The following is a 17,858-nucleotide window of genomic DNA, read 5'->3' on the forward strand; positions in this document are numbered from 1 at the left end:
ACACACAATCCAAAACAGGTGTCAGATACTAATTAGGCAGCCAGTAGTACTTGAAACTATAACCTGTTGTGAGGCTATTAATAGTGAAGCTGGAGCTTTCTTACTAGTACTGAAATATTTATTTATTTTTATACATTTTAATTGCTGCTAACCATTATTTTAAAATACTAGACAGCAGCTAAAGTTTTAAATCAACAACACAAACTCAAATAGTTGCTGCAGTTCATTATTAGCTTGGAAGAAAACAGAGCAACGATTATTTCCCTAATTGTCCTTAAAGTCATTATTACATATGCAAGTACAATTTGGTACTCTCCAGAGTCTTTCCCTCATTACACTGTGTGATTCACTAAATTACACGATTGTGATTAGTGCGGCAATCGGTGTCCAAGTGGTATCAGGCAACTACTGGGCTCCTTTTGCGGAGGTCAATTTAATTACATTGTGCATGACAGAAACCAGGCCAACTGAGTATTGCCTTTGCCACCAGCAATTGACACCTGAGTGTTAATGAGCTGGTAATTAAGAGTTGGCACAGACAGGCACATTTTAGTGTTTGGGACTGGGATTACCATATGCTTCAATGCTTCTCTGCTAAAAGCCTGAAGTTATTCATTTTCTAAAATATACAGGATTTTTAAATAAAAGCAAATTATTGCATTTCCAAATAACAAGCAAGAAAACACTTTTAATCAGGACTGAGTGCTGACTCTCATGAACTTCTGAGAAATCCTCTTTCTACTCCTAATCTTTTTGCCAGCATTTTATTTTTTGTAATACATGTTTACCAATACATGCTCACACTAGACTTGCTTATAATCAAGGGGATGTTCTGAAGTTTATTTAAAAGTAAACAATCATTGTTATTAATTTTACCATAGTTTGGCCTAGAAAATTTAATCAGAGCTAAATCCATATTGAAAGAGCTTTCTTGCAATTTATAAATCAATCTTTCTCAAACAAGAGAATAAACAAAGTTGAAAAACAGTAACAGACGTGCATTTTATTAATAAAGCCTACACATACAGAAACGGTACTTGTATGTTTCCTGTTTTAATGTTGATTTCCCTGAGCTGTTCCAGTATCTTTGAGAGTCCTGACCATTGTAACACACTATTATTAAAATGAAATCTTGAGGTCCAGACCCTTCACAATATCGCTTTATAAAAAAATCATATATCTCCACATTTCTAAACATCCTGGATGCAAATTCTCTGATTATTGATATAATTAATGATAATGATATTGGTTTTAACATTCTGGGAAGGTTTTCTCAGACAACCAATAAATACCAGTGTTTTAAGGTCTTAGAAAAACAAAGAGTGTCTTTGTCTGCAGTATGTTACCTACATTACCTACATAGCATGAGAAGAAAGGTGAAAGGGGTGGCTGCTTTTGCAGAAGTTGCTGTGGGAGAATAAAGCAAGCTCATCTGGAGTGACTTTCCCAGGGCCTTTATGCTACTTTGGAAACAACCTCTACATACAGTCTAAATTTATGAAGAAGAAACTGAGGAAGGAGACTGAGTTTGGAGAACCAAAAAAGTGAGTGGCACGAAAGAGAGAGTATGATGACAAGCTGGAGGGGAAGACGACTGGAAAATTAGAAAGAGAGAGAAGGAAAAGGTATATGGCAGAGAAACCACCTCTGAAACATAACCACAGAAAACACAATCCCAGGAAAACTAGAAAGAGAGTATGAATCTGTATGGTAGGGAAACCACCTCTGAAACATAATGCCAGAAAAGCAGTGTTACAAGTACATGATTAAGTTGCAAATATTCCAATTTTAATTTATTGTAATTTTCCTCAAGTCCTGTAACTATATGAAGCTCAACTTTAAATTAAAGAAAAAATATATTTGTCGTAGAGATTTTAAGCCAAGTATGTAAAGCTACTAAGGTAAATTAAAAACACTCTAATGATTTGTAGGCCTTTTAAGAAATTTGATGAGGTTAATACTCTATGTTCAGTGCAAGGAATATTATGAACCAACTGCTCTCTATGAACCAGCATATATAACATTTGTGGCTACAATTCCCGTATCTCAAATCTTAGTATATAATAGAGCAGTATGATGCAGTTAAAGCAAAACAATTTTATGTGGTTCATTATCAATTTATAGTGAAGATTATTTTTTTTTTTTGGGGGGGGAAGAACTCTTGATAGATTTACCTATTTAAAAGACCTCCTATATCTCTTCCATGATGTGTTTAGCAAGTGATGTTTCTACAGACTGCTCCTTCCTCAAGAGCTAGCAGCAGCCCACAGGGAGGAAGGTGGGGAAACTCTCCAGCCCTTCAAAGCTCACTTAAACAAGCAAGCCTTGCAGCATGCCTTTAGGTCAATAAGGTGCAGGATAACACTCGAGGAGAGAGCAATCTTTGAAGCTGTGGGCCCCTTGTAACAGCTACATTATTTCATAGGTGAAGACTGATTCAGTACAGTGGCTTAGACAATTTTCCATTGGCTTTACAAATCCACAGACTGTTCACATCAGATGAAAAATGTATTAACTACTGAATCTAAGTTGTGGGATTTACTTCTAATTTTCTTCTTTCGAGGAGTTTGCTTTTTTTCTGCGGAATCCTCTGTAGGACATATAGCCTTTTATATGCAGATTGCTATAATTATGCTTTGAAATAGCTTTGAATTCCCAGTGGCTTAAACTGAGAACATGAAAGGGCAAATGTTACGCTGAGCTGAAGGATATGAAAGTGGCACGTACATCAATCTAAAATGAGATATAGGGACGAACAGCTCTTTACACAGGGACGCCAGCTCTTGACAGCTTATTGAAGGATCTCTGCAGCCACGGAGGCTGTCTTGGGTAGCACGAAAGCGCTGCCTGGGGATAGCTTATCAGCTTATATTTTTCTTTTTAATACCAAAAGGTGAATCAGTGCTACACATGGTGGGAGGAACAGGCTGCCGTGGAAGCTGTTATCCTCCCCACTGCTGGCCAGTACTGCCTCATGGCTCCAGAAGAGAAACACAGAAACACGATATTTGTGATATAATTAAAGTATAAAAAGGGAGAGCCCCATGAGGCCCAGGGCCTGAGGCCAGGTGGTCCCCACTGTGGCTGGACAAGCCTGGTGGTAAGGGGTCAAGGACCAGCTGGGGCTCAGACATGGGCCCCTCACATCTTCTGCCAACAAAGCAGTCCCTGCCTCCTTGCTGGGTGAGATGGGGTTTGCAGGAAATTGAGGGGCCCAGTGGCCTGGCCTGCTCTGCAGGAGCAGCTCCCAGCTGCCCTACATGGCGGGCCCACATGGGGGCTGCCAGCCCACCACCATGGCTGCACCAGCTCCTCCACACCCCTGTCCTGCCTTCACTCATCTTCATCATCACTTCACCTTCCATAAAGCCCACAGCCACGTGTTGACATTTTTATTAATTTATCTAAGATTGAGTGATCCTGCAAATGATAGTGTGGGCCTGTAAACTGTTGTCCACGCAACACAGTTGTCTTCCTGGCATGCCTAAGGATGAGGCAGCAGGGCAAGAGGAATGGGAAATGTACACACAACTATTCCAGGTGCCGTTATTTTACCAGCATTAAAATAAAAAAATAAATAAAAATTACATTGGAAAAGTAGTTACCGATCCATTATTGAAAAGTCATGCAATTTTTTTTCCTGTGAATGGAAATACACCAGGTTCTTTTATATGTAAAGTGTTTTCTCATGTGTATATTTTAATGCAACCAGCTAAATTATGTGCATATATATTCCATTTTTGTTTAAAATGCATTGTCTACAGAATTGTTTTTTTTTTTTTTTTTTTTTTTTTTCCTTCCATTCATGGGCACGTAGGAGGGATTTGCATTCAGATCCTCGAAAACAACACTTGTAGGCTTTTTAAAATTAATTCATTGAGGCGTACAGAAATACAAAGTGTGGGGCTCAGCATGAACCTCCCAGGCTCTCCCTGTTTCCACCAGGCCCCCCGGGTCCTCACCCTGCTCCCGGGCAGGGAAGCAGCGTGGCCGGGAGCAGCAGGGGGGCTGCGGGAAAGCTGTAGAAGGGGGGAAATGGCTGCTGTCGAGCCAGGGCTGCTCTAACGGAGCAAAAACTCCTCTCGGGCAGATGTTGGCCATCAGCCGGTGCTGTTGCAAGGCACAGAGGGGCGGCGCGACCCGGCGGTAGGATGGGGGGGGGCGCGCTGCAGCGTGGGCTGGGCCGCAAGGGCAGAGGTGAGCCCTCAGGGCTGTTCTGCAAAAGGGTGAAAGTACGTTGAGGGGGTGTTAAATCTGGGGGTAGGAAAGGGCCAGGAAGGATTACGGCGTCTCTGTTTGATGTGTAGGGTTTTGTGAGACTCTGGAGAAGTCTAACGGGCTGCAGGTTTCAGTCTGGGACAGCGCTGCCACTGCATGTGTCTGCTGCAGGTGAGTGGGACCTGTCTTTGCCACTGAAGCCTTTGGCTTTTACACAAGGTGGCTTTGAAATAAAAATAGGTTAGACAGTAAAAATAGTTAGTCTAGCCTAATGCATGTTGGTCAGGGCAAACTGCTTCAGCTGGGCTCAAAATAAGGTGCTGAAAATAAGGTGTTGGAGGGAGCCTCTCAGGGGGCTGTAAGAGCAGATTAGCTAATATACTCTAAAGGCCTCAAGGAAAACCCTCTCCTTAGGGGTGAGTAAAAAAAAAAAATAAAAACGAAAACAAAACAAACCAAAAAACAAAACAAACAAAACAGATGATGAGGTACTATAATAAGGGGCAGGGGATGGGCTTGGAGTGCTGTAGGGCTATGTTTCTGAATGTTACTGTAGATGCATTTACCTTCAAGCCTATATCGGGAATTGGACCTCAGTGCTTTTTTTTTTCTTTTTGGTTGATTGGCAGAAACCAACCTCTGTGCTCTTCTTATTGATATTACTCTGAAAATAGAGGCATAATAAATAATGAAGTAGAGCTGAGTAAAAAAAAAATACCTACTTTGGAGGTAATACTTTCTGAATCTTGAAATTGTTTATGTATACTGATGAAAGCTTTTTTTTTTTTTTCTTTTTAAGAGTGAAACAATGGTAGATTTACTTTGACGAAGCACAGAATGAAGCCATTTCAGAACCATGCTCTGCACCAGCCAAGTGGCGGGGGCAGCTGTATGCCAATTCAGTAATATTCCTCCTGCCTCCTCCCCCCCCCTCTTTTTTCCATTCCACCTCCATAAAAAAACCTCTATCTTGATCTAGCTAGCCAGTTTGAAAACTAATGGATAGGCCAGCTGAAAACCTTAATTTTCCTTCAATATGTGAAAATGGACTATTTGTGTTCAGATGTTGTAAAGGGGAAAAAAAAAAAAAAAAAGAGAAAACTATATGTATATTAGCACTTGGTTACATAATAGCTGGATGTGTTTAACAGTAACTGGATTTTCTGTTAGTTTTGTATAGCTTGAAGAGAATTGTAGTAGTTATGGATGTTTGAGAGGTTTAGAAATGTTACAAATATTCAGAATGCTGCTCTGTGATAGATATGCTATGTAGAGTAGCTCACCAAACTTTTTTGATTGCACACTGCTATCATTAAAAACGTTTTGAGCACAAACTTCCAATATTTGTATACCTATTTATAATCTACATACTAATGTGTTATGTACATTATAAAAAACAAAATAGGAAGAAGATGAGATAATAGTGCAATAAACACTACTTACTTCATTTAGTAATGGTTCAAAAATATCTTTCTGCTGCATCCTGGTGGATTGTCTTGCCTGCTCCCAGGGGTGTGCACAACCCACTTTGGAGACCACTGGTTTAGAGCATCTTTATAGTTTACTGACTAAAGAAACCAACTCTGGCAGTATGGTAAAAGTCAGTAAGTGATAATGTCACTTGCTTCGAGTGGTTTTAGTACTGTAGGGTTCATTGTTCTATTTCAAACATCCTCTTTTTCCTTCATCCTTTCTCTGTATTCAAATTCTTCACTAGGTTATCAGCTTCATGAGGTTAAGTATCCTAATTCAAATACCCTGGCAGTGAGAACTGAATTTGGCTCAGCTGTGGAAATACTTAATGAACTTAGTTATACCCTTTCCTATGATTGTTATCTTGCAACTGCTTCCAGAGTTCAAGTTCTATGAAGGCTGAGAAAGTTTTAATGAAGTTCTTAAATAGCAGCAGTAGCTGAAAACTTGGATATTTAAAGCTTTTGACAGGATCTGGAGATCAAGACCTATTAACTTACGGGAAATCAGACACAAATTTGTATATTGAAGTTCATGCATATGTTCCACTGTCTTTTTTATGTGGTAGTTCGTTTCTCAACTGAAAGCTTTTTCAGCAGTAGAAAAAAAGTGATGAGAACGTCAGTTTGAACAATTCATTTTCTTTTCTATAACGGCCAAATTTCAGGCAGTGGGAAGCGAGAGGGAACTTAATGAGAAGTCTGATTTAGCTGATAAGATCTTCTATCTTAAAAATTACTTGGTGTAGGCAGTGGGATTGTCTTTTGCTTTTAGTGAAGGAAATTATTTAAAAAACAAAAGTTGTCCTTAGTCCACATCTTCAGAAAATTACATGAAAATCCTCAAGAAAATGAGAAAGCAGCAGGACATATATTCTCATTCTGAAAGTGAGTCCTTGCTCTCAACAGGCAGGCATGCAATAACTTTGTATACCCTATTGCATGAAGATGATACGTTTATCAGTGTTTAGGAATAATGACATGTTCATCAGCTTACTGGTCCTGTAACCTCAATTTATCCAGTGTCTGATGTGTACTTCAAATGGATAAACTCAAAAAAAGCGGAGATAATGCATACCCACTCCTTAATGCAGCGCAGTGTGGGAAGTCCTTGAGCTAGCTGGGATGAGAGAGGTGCAGATGCCTCCAATGTTAAGTCCTTCCTCAGTAAGTAGTGTTCTCTGTTCATGTTTACTTGAATATATCACTGCAGAATATGTATGTGTCAATGTGTATGTGAATCATATTTTGGGGTTCATAGTTTAACTTTTATTCATTACATAGGAAACCTGGAAAACAAAGTTCTGTTTTGGGCAATTATATCACAAACTGGCATCAGGAGTTCAGACAGTGTTTTAGACTGTGAGAGGCTAAATATTCAAAGTGCAGGTTAAGTAAGGACTCAGAGGTAACATGTTCAGGGTGGCGTGGTGTGTTTAGCTGATCAGGTGAGCCGAACAGTCTATGTTATGTTAAGTTGTGGCTGGACAGGAAAGAGGAACAGTTCCAATATCCTGGCTGCTGCGGTACTCCTTGTTATGTTTAACTTCCACTGGAAAGGAAAAGAGGCAGAAGTTGCTTTCCTAGCTTGCGCAGGCTGGGGAAGGTTCTAGAGATCACAATGAAGTGGTGAACCAGTGCGATGTGCACCAAGGGGAAAACCTGCTTTCAGCAGGGAAAAGCTGGCCAAGCCAGACTTCAGGAGTGATGAAAGATCTCACAGAGACCCAAGAGAGGGTTGTCTGATGTTTGCTCAACCTGGGGAAATGCTGAAAGCTGTTGGACTGGCAGCCAGGACTGGGAGGGACCCCTTCCTGTATTTCAGAGACGTGAGAAGTAGGAGGGTGACGTCTGTCCTCCATTACCAGATTTTATTTTATTTTTTTTAATCTGATCACCCACAGGTTTTAAGATTTTTCTATTTATGTGCATTTTGCAAAATGATGTCGTAGAGAATTCTAATAAAACACTGTCTGAGACTATAAGCCTGTTCTCTTTGAAGAAGAGGCATAAAAAGATTAGTCAGTCACCCTTCCAAGTCTTGTTGAGCTGAAGTCTCAGTATGGTTCTGAACTTTGTTTCAACCTGAACTCCTTCATTTAAAGTAGTAATAGAGAATAACTTTGAGTGGAGAAGAGGCAGAAGACAGTTTCTTTGAATAAGAAATATCAACTTTTGAACTTCAAAGTTGCAAATGCTTGACCATTTAGTTCTTGGTACAGGGTTTTTGTGTTGTCTTCTGATGCATAGAAATCTTTTTTTCTTTAGCTAAGAATGTGTAGAGTTGTCTCTTCCAAATCAGTCTATTTAATTCATAGAGGGTAAGGTGTCTGAACTTGTCTGATCAAAGTAACCTCACTCAATTTGAAATAAATTGTATTCCATACTGCTGTTTTTATAGTGCCTGGTTATTGTTGCATACAATAAAAACACTGTCTGGAAGTCTTTTTCTGTGAATGCTCCTTTAATCATACTGAGGAGAAAGTAATTCTTCCAATACCCCTTTTGCCTAAGGTATGTATTTTGTATATTTGCAAATGTAATATTTATATTACAAACAAACATGCCTTTGGAAGATTCAAGAAGTGATTTAGTGATTACAACTCTTATCTCCCTTCAGATTGTTGAGACTGCTTTATTTTAGATTCATTTGGTGGATGATATACAGGTGGTTGTGTAGGTTGCATCTCACTATACAGTAACTTATTTCTTTGAAAACCCATGCTTAAGAAATGGCCATGAAGAAAAGAAGGTAGATGCTAAGACTTAAAACTCACAATTAATTGTCCTTTTACAAGAAACTAAACTAAGAGAGCTGGTAAGGACCTCTTGCAGCGTAATGTCTGTGGGTATGAACACCAGTGGTTTGAGTCCTGGGGAATGCCGGTAATCTGCCTGCATCAGAAACAGAGAGGGCCAGCAGGACTAGGGACGTGATTGTATGTGGCACTGGACTAGGGACCCTTGTATGTGGCACTGGGGAGACCACATCTCAAATACTGTATTCAGTTTTGGGCTCCTCACAATATCCTCAGGAAGGATATTGAGTTGCTTGAGCATGTGCACAGAAGAGCAATAGAGTTGGTGAAGGGACTAAAAAACAAGACTTATGAGGAACAGCTGAGGGAGCTGGGGGTGGTTGGTCTGGAGAAGAGGAGGCTCAGGGGAGACCTTGTTGCTCTCTCCCAACTACCTGCAAGGAGGTTCCAGCAGGGAGGGTGTTGGTCTCTGTTCTTGTGTGACAAGCTTCTGTAAAGAAACAGTCCAAAATTGCTCCAGGGAGGTTTAGATTGGATATCTGGAGAACTTATTCATGAAAAGGGTAGACAAGCATTGACACAGGCTGCCCTGGGAAGTAGTAGAGTCCCCATCCTTGGATGTATTTGAAATGTGTGGACATGGCACTAGGGGATGTGGTTTAATGATGGGACTCAGTAGGTCAGGTTGATAGTTGAACTTAGTGATCTTGCAGGTGTTTTGCAGACAAAATGATTCTGTGATTCTAATTAATTTCATAACAAGTCACTGATCAACTTTCAGACCTTGTCCCAATGTCTCAAACATTCCTAAAGTTTAGGATGCTGGCCTATAGCACATGCTGTGCTGTTCATCCCTTGACCTTTCCGTTTCTTGCAGATGCTATAGTATAAATCAGAAGAGGTTGGATTTTGAGGACTGAAGTAATACCTTCATAATTCTACTATTATTAGACTGACTTACATAGACAGAAAAAATAGATATGCAAACGCACAAATTGTGCCCCCATCCATTCTGATCCTTTCTCACTGTTCTTTAACAACAATAAGCTTATATCTAAATCTGAGGTCTTGACCCCCCTCCCATTAAGTCCCTTTCATCTCTCTCATCCGCTTTTGCTTTTGGCAGAACACTACAAAACATGCTTCGTTTTTGTTTGACTTGTAAGGAGTGATTAGGTTTGACATGGGCACTGTCTGTAGTGAGAGGCAAGAGTCAGAAGGCATCCATTGATCCGCAAATCAGACCTCCACTTTTTTTTCCTCCTATTTGCATGTATCACTGCATAGGTTAAGAAAATAGCCTCTGCAGCTTTGCTGAGAAACATACAGGGTTGTCAAATATCCACAACTTGCTTTGTTTCACCCTTCAGCAGATTGGGAAGTGTTCTGTTGATTTAGGCATCTTGGTAGGTGAGCTGTGGTATTCAGTGATGCAGATCCTGGACTAAGACCCTGTGAAGGAACTTACGTGCATTTGCATGCAAGTGAGAGAAACATACTTTATGAGGTTTCACTTGTAACTGTTCCTTGAAGAAACAGGAATGAAATGCTGCATAATAAATTAGAAGATCCCTAAAATCTCTACAGCAATGAGAACATGAGAGACTACAGCCATTTGGATTAGGACTACTCCTCTTCATGTAGAACTCTGACTCGGAAAAATCATGGAGCCATTATATGCTTTGTGTCTGGGAAGGATAGAGTTACGTGGATCTGTTTTGTCAGCATCCAGGACAAGCAGCCTTGTTTTGTGCTTTGTGACTGCTGGGGATTAAATCATACCCTGCCTTCTTGAGTCTCGCATATGTCTGCCTGTGGTGGTTTGAGGGATGTCACTCCTCTGAGTGCCTGCCTTCTCCTATCTCGCTCCCCTAGCACTCAGACTGGTGCGTGGTTGGATGACGGTTGCTGTTTTCTTCTTTCCGTGAAGAGATGGATGTGAAATGACTTTTCATATGCAAATTTGGGCATGACAGTGAAGAATTGGAATGACTGAGTAGGTGATCTTAGAGGTCTTTTCCAACCAAAATGATTCTCTGATTCTGTGAATTGCTTCTGAGCTCTGCAATAAATATGATAATTAAACAACAATTATCTTATGGATGGGTGAGAGCTGGAAGAAAAATTGTTAGTCTAGATGGGAAAGTACATCCCATTTTCCCCTGCAGCCCTATAGGTTAAGCAGACAGATAGTGCCTGGCTGTGGATCCCTCGTGTCCTTTGTCGTAATCCCAGAACAAGTCAAGTGAAGAAGCTCATCCAGCATGTTCTTTGATTGACCTGATACATAGCTTCTGTTCAGCTTGATGGTGGCACTTCGGACAATATTATTATTATTATTATTGTTATTATTTTTAGAGCTTGCTTTCTGTGCTAGTTAATCTTTCAAAACTCTTAGTTTTGGAAGACAAATTTTATAAAACAAGTGGGAAAGTGAAGTTCCTCACAGTGAATGTTCCGGACTGGTTCCAACGGATATCTACAGAAAACATGATAACTAACGAGATGAGTGCTTGATAAAATCTCTTTTTTCTGTGCATTTTGTTACGTATTTGATGAAAAATGAGAAGATAACACTTGTCTACTTAATCAGCTGCATCTTGATTAATGCTTAGTGGAAGGAACTAAACCTTCAGAATGTTGTCCTTGAAGGGAGGAGAAAAAAGAAGTGATAAGCTTCATTCTCTGCAGTGGGGAAATGAACTAGCAGGGCTCACAAAAGTCAAGAAATAAGAGATCTAAGAGTCAAGTGTACACTGTCTCAATTACACAATTTCAGAATGTATTTGCACATAAGCGCTATTGTGTTGGGGGAAGGGAGCAATCCTTGTATTCATTCGCAGTTTGCTCTTAACTCTCGAGGCATCTGAAGAACCTGATCCCTCATGCTATCGCTGTGTATATTGCATTTGGAGTTCAGCGTTTCATTTCTGATGTAATTTTGAATTACATAGTTTTGAAATTTGTTTTAGCTGAATATGATTTGAACTGCATTACTTCTGAAGAGAGAAATAGACAATTACTATAGCTTAACAGTATGGAAGCCTCATAAAGGGACAAAGAGGAAAGCACTAATGTGCTCAGAACTAGTGTAAATGTCTAATGTCACAGGAGAAGTAATATAGAAGCAGAACAATTAGGAATGTATTTAGTTCTAAATGCTTCCTATCCCAGAAGATGCGCTGGATTGAAAGAAGTTGCAATTTATTTAGTGTGACAGAACAAAAATGCACCTGCTACTGAAAACTGAAGGTGGAAGTACAGAATGGACGGATGATATTTAATGAACAGTAGCTGTGTATTATTGAACATCAGAAAAGGATCTATATAGTCAGATTAAAGACAGATGACCTTTTTAGAATTTAGTTAACCTTTTGGTCACTTTTGAGAGTTATCACTTATAAAGATAAAGGTCAAGCTAGAGCTTGGTCTTCATGTGTAATCTTCTTCCTGGGCAGAAAGGTATCTTTCTCTCAGTTCTGCTTTCCTAAGGAGAGGTAAAAGTTGTTCAGTGTAACAAGAGTAGTGGGGAACAAAACTGTTTTTTATTCCTTGTCAAAATAATTTTGGAGGGGGAATCCTTTTGTATGAAACAGATCAGGGGGCCAACTTTAATCTTTTCAATATCTTCTTGTTAGTATATGAAAATATTTGACAGTATTTTTAACAAATTGATGCAGTACCTCTCAAATCAATACATTATGCAAACTTGCACCAAGTAGCCTTTGTTTTTAAAAATAGCTGTCAGTGGGAAGGAAGACAAACTATTGTACTCAAGAACTACATAATAAAAACCAAGCAAACAAACACAAAGAACAAAAAAAGCTGCCACGGTAATTGTATTGCAGATATCTACAGATTAATAGGAGCTCAAATGCCTGTTCCTGATCAGCTACCCCTTTGTGGACTTGGCACATTTTGTTTTATAACTGCACTAAGGAAGGCCCTTGCTAGTCCTTTGCTAGGAAACCTGTCCAGCAATTGCTAATTGCCTGACAGGTAATTTGCTGTGTTCTTTTTCTTTCTTTCTTTACTTTTTTTTTTGTATCCTGTAGTTAAACATTTGGGTAAAATTGGAAGGCTTCTTTAGGCAGCTGTTGGACTAATTTCAGCACTTAAGTTACCATGTTACAAAATAGAGCGTATTCTGCCCATCTGTAAGGCTTTTCTTTTCCAGCTACCTTTATTTTCTGCTGCCTCTCATGAGGATAGCAGGAAGGGAAACTGGGCTTGGAGGACTGTCAGTATTTCTGAACACATGGACTTCATGGAAAATAAATGCCTGTTCTGTAAGTACAAGTAATGAAATATTTGCCGATGACCACTTTTCTTTTTTTTTGTTTTTCTGGGAGTTTAACTTAACATTTGCAGTGATCAAATAAGTCTTATGCTGAAATTAATTTTAGTTAAAGCTTTTGGAAAGACTCAAGTTGAGTAGAAAAATAAATCCTCTACCATCCACCTTGGAACATGATGTAGACTGGGACTCTGTGTTCACAAGAATTAGCCAAATGAAGGTGTTCCCCTGGAGGGAGGGAAGAAAAACAAAGCCAAACAAACAAACAAACAAACAAAAAAACACATTACTTGACAGGTATGTAAAATAAATAAAAATGATACTTGTACAGACTGCGTACTTGCGTACACACCGACTCCTTGCATAACTAGAGATACAGTGCATAGTGCATGCATAATGGAGATGAAGAAAGGTTTGAGGGCTCCTTGCTTTTTGCTTCAGTCAGTCATTAACAAGGCTGACTGAGAAAGACATGATTGTCTTTCCATTGGATCTAACTGGTCCCTGTACCAGGTCCAAGTAAGGATCTTTCTACCCTGCTGCCTGAGGGCTTGCAACATTCACCGGGGAGTTGTAAGGAGTACAAAGTATGCATCACCTGGGCTTCATGCTGCTCTGTGTCGCCAGCATTTAGCCATCTGGAAGCTGTATGTGGGCAGTCGTGTTGTAAGGGTTACACATGGGACTGACTCCCTGAAAATTGGCATCATCCCAGATTTACAGTTCCAAAATTTTAATGAAAGCTTGCATAATTAGCAGAATTACTTTTAATTTCATTTTAAACTTCTTCCCTGATGACTCTACTGAGAGCTACCTAGTTCACTTCCCCTGCCATAGAAGAGTGTACTCTCCTTATGCAGAGCTTCTTTATGTTATGCATAATTTTGTAGATTACCACTATTCCTCTCCCTTAGCTTTCTCTTCAAATGGCAAACTAATCTACTTAATCCCTTTATAAAGAAGATTTTCCCATACCTTTGATTGTTCTCGCAATATTCTGTATCTTTTCCAGTTCTTATACCTCCTTTTTGAAATGGGATTAAACACTGCATGCAGTGTGAATTCATAAATGGGCATGTGCTCTTTTGGAGAGAGATCACAATGCTTTCTGGTTTGCTGTTCCTTTCCTAATAATTTCAAAACCTTCTCTTTATCTGTTTCTGAATAATGACTTAAATCTAGTATCTTTTCTGAGTGGTTACTCTCCTACCTTAAGTGCTGGTTGGAGAGAACGAACAACTTTATTTTCTCCATATGCATCTTTCCATTCATCTTTGTTTTCACATATCTGCTTAATATACTTACAGCCTGTCACAGTAGTCCTCAGCTCTTGCATCTGTATACTCCACATCGTACTCTTATTCCTCTTCACGTGTCTTCTTCCCCTCTGCTCCATCTTGATTATTTAAGTGTGTTGAACAGTGAAGAACCCAGGTATATGGTTCAAGAACTGTCTTAGTAGCTGCTTAGAAAGGATAGTTTACTTTTTTCATGAATTAATAAGTGATCAAAGGATAGAAAATGAAGGGTAGGATTTTCTCTCATCTAGTTACAGTTCATTTTCTTTAAGAGCCTTTAATGAGGATTTGTGACAAAAGCTGTTAGGAACCATGAGTATACTTTTATTGACAGAATTATCTGTGTGTTCCCTGCCCCCTTCAAAGGGCTTCAGACAGACTTGTGAGAAATGACTACTTATCCTAAACAAATCACTCTTGTTCTCCTGGTTTGTGTTCATTTGTCTTCTAATTTCCATTTGTTCATGGGTTTTACTTTTTGCTTTGCACACAAGTGATGGATTGAAACTTACTGATCTCATGAAGGTTTTTAAGTGGCAAGCATACACTACCCCTTCTGCATACTTACTGATAGAAATGGTAAGTTATAGGCCACAGTTATTGAGCATCTTTGCAGGCAGATTCCCATGGGACCATTTGTTTGAGCCTTTGAGTGACTGTCCCGGTCGTTTTTGTTGTATATTTATTTCATCAGCTTATTCTAAAATGTTCTCAGAATAACTGGATCAGGAATTCCAATCCAGCCCTTAAATTGGCATTTAAAGCTGGGACTGAATGGCTGTGAGGGACTGTGTTGCAATACCAGATGTCTGGTTGCTGGCTGTTGCAGGTTGGCATAATCTCTTCCTGTGTGTATCTTGAAAATACAGAGCAATTTAGTAAAGCTTTGGCTGGATTTAACTGAGAACCGCTGCTTCCAGAAAACAAGGGAAGGCTCATACATGGGGCAGGACTTTCTCCTCCAGCCCTCCACAGTTCAGAAGGTAAAAGGACAAACAGCTTGCTTTCCTGGAGTGCTGTCTCCCCACCTTATGCCTGCATTTTTCTTCTTACTTGTAAAATGTTTTTACAAGAGCCTTTTTTACTACAAAGGCTGTCCCCATGAGAACAGGAGTCATTAATTTTCTTTGTGAAGATCTGGAAGCCATGGGCGGCTGCTGCTGCTGGTGGTGTATACCATCACTGTTGCTGTATTGGGTTTTATTTGTTTATTTAACTTACAGATTTGGTTATTATATTGGCAGTGAGGAATTTCTTTGTTGCCAGTGGTAAAAGACATTGTTTCATTACCATGACTAATGCAAGTTCTTAGTTATATCTCACACCTCATAAATCTCAGACTTATGAGATGGCCATGGTGGAATCTGGAGAAGTGGAATTCAGCTCCATCACAGCACGAATTCTTCCACTGCATCCTGCTTTAAGGATCTTGTTTGAGTGGTTCCTGGCTGTGCTGACCTTACAAAGTAGTGTGAACCAGCAGAAGTGGATGTGTACTGAGAGCTGGGAGCATCTGACTGCTTCATGTACATATTCAAAGCATATCAACGTTATTTTTAAAAAATTTGGATTAAATTTAATCCAATTCCATGGATGCTGTTTGTGAGTGGAGTACAAGGGGTGCTCTGACTTTAGCTTCATCTGAAGGGAACTCAATGTCCACTCCACTGTGCAAAATGAAGTGTAAAATTGCATTTTTGAAGATGCTAATCCCGAAATGTTGCTGTAGCTATATCTGGTGCTCTCAAGGATACTGTTGTAAGATCTGCCTCAGCTCTTGACAAGGAAGGATAGATTTTGGAGGAGCTTTTGGGAGGGCTTTACTACCTTTTGGATCTGTTCTTCTGGGGTATGAAGGGATATCTCTGGACAGTGGTTTCCCATGTCATTGACAGGTTCTCAGTGTAGGGATACCTGTGCACCCAAAGTGAGATGAGGATTCATCTCAAAGCTGTAACCAAGTCTTGTTACGGACCTTACTAACAAAACAAAACAAAACAAAAAACAACAACAAAAAACCCACCCTGTGGCTTACTGGAAGAGAAGTTGGCAGTTACACAGCTGCTGTTAATGTAGTGATTGTAGACTGCCTTGCATCTGCCTAGACTGCAAGTCAAGTAAAGGCAGTTTTGTCTGAGTAAGAAGTGCTGTACTGGACATGCTTATGGCTTCATTTATACTTTGTGTGTCTGATGTGTCCCTTTTGATCCTACATACACAGTGCCATTAGTTTGGAGTATAGTCCTTGGGAGGCCATTTTAAAGAGGTTTTGGAAATAGAGGTCTTAAAGATACCTCTTACATTAAAAAAAAAAAAAAAACTTAATATGGCATGAATCAACTGATTATATCAGCTCCATATTAGGCTTTTGTGCTTGGTTAGAAAAGCAATAAGGTGGAGAGCTCATCTAATAATGAAAAGGTCTGGAATGATTTACATCAAATGTTTTTCAAAATTAGAAAAGAGGACATGCATCTAAATGGAGAATTCTAATGCTAGGCTTCACACTGATGGAAATCAACTTTGATAAGTCTTTAATTGCTACAGAACAGGATTTATAATGGAAACATGAAGAGACATTCAAATCTATAGCATGTTTTCAAGGTACCACAGATAATATATTATCTTCATAACTGTGTTACTTATTTAAACATAACGTGCAATTATAGCCCAGTTCTTTCCCTTTAATGGTGTTAATGCTTTACGTGTCTACTGTATTATCAGTATTTATTCGATAGCATAGTATAAATTAATATCACTCAAACAGCCATGTCCAGTCTATAAAATTGTCTTGACATCTTTGTAAATATCAAGTCTAGCACAAAAAGATACTTAGTGTTTTTAAGGTGATGGTTATTTTTTCTAGAATGGCAAGCAGGCTAAACAGGGTGCATTCTAAAATATTGAAAAGGAAGATTTGATGAAATAAAAGGAAGAAAAAATAACAATGCAGTGATTTTTGCATATTAAACCCCTGTATTTTTGTGAATGCAAAAACATTCACAACATGAAAGTTCTTACAGTATAAAGAAATGTGTACTTCACAGCATGTAGAGCCCTGGAGAGCATTTTCAATAGCAGAACTGGAAGCATAGACACCTCTTATTTTTATTTATTTTTTAAGATTAAAAAGCCTTACCGCCTTCTAGCACCTAATGGTTGGAAAGGCCTTCACTGAAATAAGCAGGACACTGCCAGAATGCGTCTGAGTTCTTTCTGTTACCTTTGTTCAGAGAGCTCCTTGCACGCAGAACATTGCTCATGCAGGCACACTGTAGATGCGTGGATGTGAATACGTGTTAAATCAGACAGTATGTCAGGTAAGGAAGTTATTTCAGTAAATAGTAATTTGAACTATAAAGGATTGACATAATGTGCTGAGTTTTCCACCCCACCTCTACATTTATAGCCCCTCAAAATGGGATCTGAGCATCTCATCAAAAGGAGCTTTCTGTAATTACATTTCTGGTGCCACAACCTTAAGTCTTGTGCAACGATTCAGAGGGAGCTTGCTTTAGTAGAAATTTGGCAGTACTGGTCTTGCAGATGATTTTTTGAAGTTGGTCTGAATTAGGAGTGTCTTTAAATAAAACATCTGCATCTTAATGAACGTTGAGCAGATTTATGTCCTTTATCTATCCTTTGACCTTAATCCTTATAACTCATCCATGTGTCCAATTCAGACCTTCACATTAAGTCACTTATTCTGTCTTTTCCTTTTCTTTGGAGTTTGAGTGAACTAGGGTAAATAATATATGATACAATTTTTCCTGTGTAGACAGTTCCTCCCCTCTTTCCCCTGACTTCCCCAGTC

General features: G+C 39.3%; 2 long non-coding RNA genes across 3 annotated transcripts in view; one reads left to right on the top strand and one right to left on the bottom strand.

Moving 5' to 3' along the window:
• Positions 1-3,926: 3,926 nt before the first annotated feature.
• LOC137855981 (uncharacterized) lies at positions 3,927-6,590 on the bottom strand. Its single transcript, XR_011096112.1, has 3 exons — positions 5,662-6,590; positions 4,785-4,882; positions 3,927-4,216 (listed from the first exon to the last, which is right to left on the bottom strand). It is a non-coding gene; the product is annotated as an uncharacterized lncRNA (long non-coding RNA).
• The window catches only part of LOC137855980 (uncharacterized), a 226,764-nt gene continuing 213,121 nt past the window's right edge, over positions 4,216-17,858 (top strand). For both annotated transcript variants that reach the window (XR_011096111.1, XR_011096110.1), the window contains exon 1: positions 4,216-4,389. This is a non-coding gene — a long non-coding RNA (uncharacterized lncRNA). The remainder of the gene's footprint in view (positions 4,390-17,858) is intronic.

The sequence above is a fragment of the Anas acuta genome, chromosome 4 (assembly GCF_963932015.1).
Source record: "Anas acuta chromosome 4, bAnaAcu1.1, whole genome shotgun sequence".
Taxonomy (NCBI): domain Eukaryota; kingdom Metazoa; phylum Chordata; class Aves; order Anseriformes; family Anatidae; genus Anas; species Anas acuta.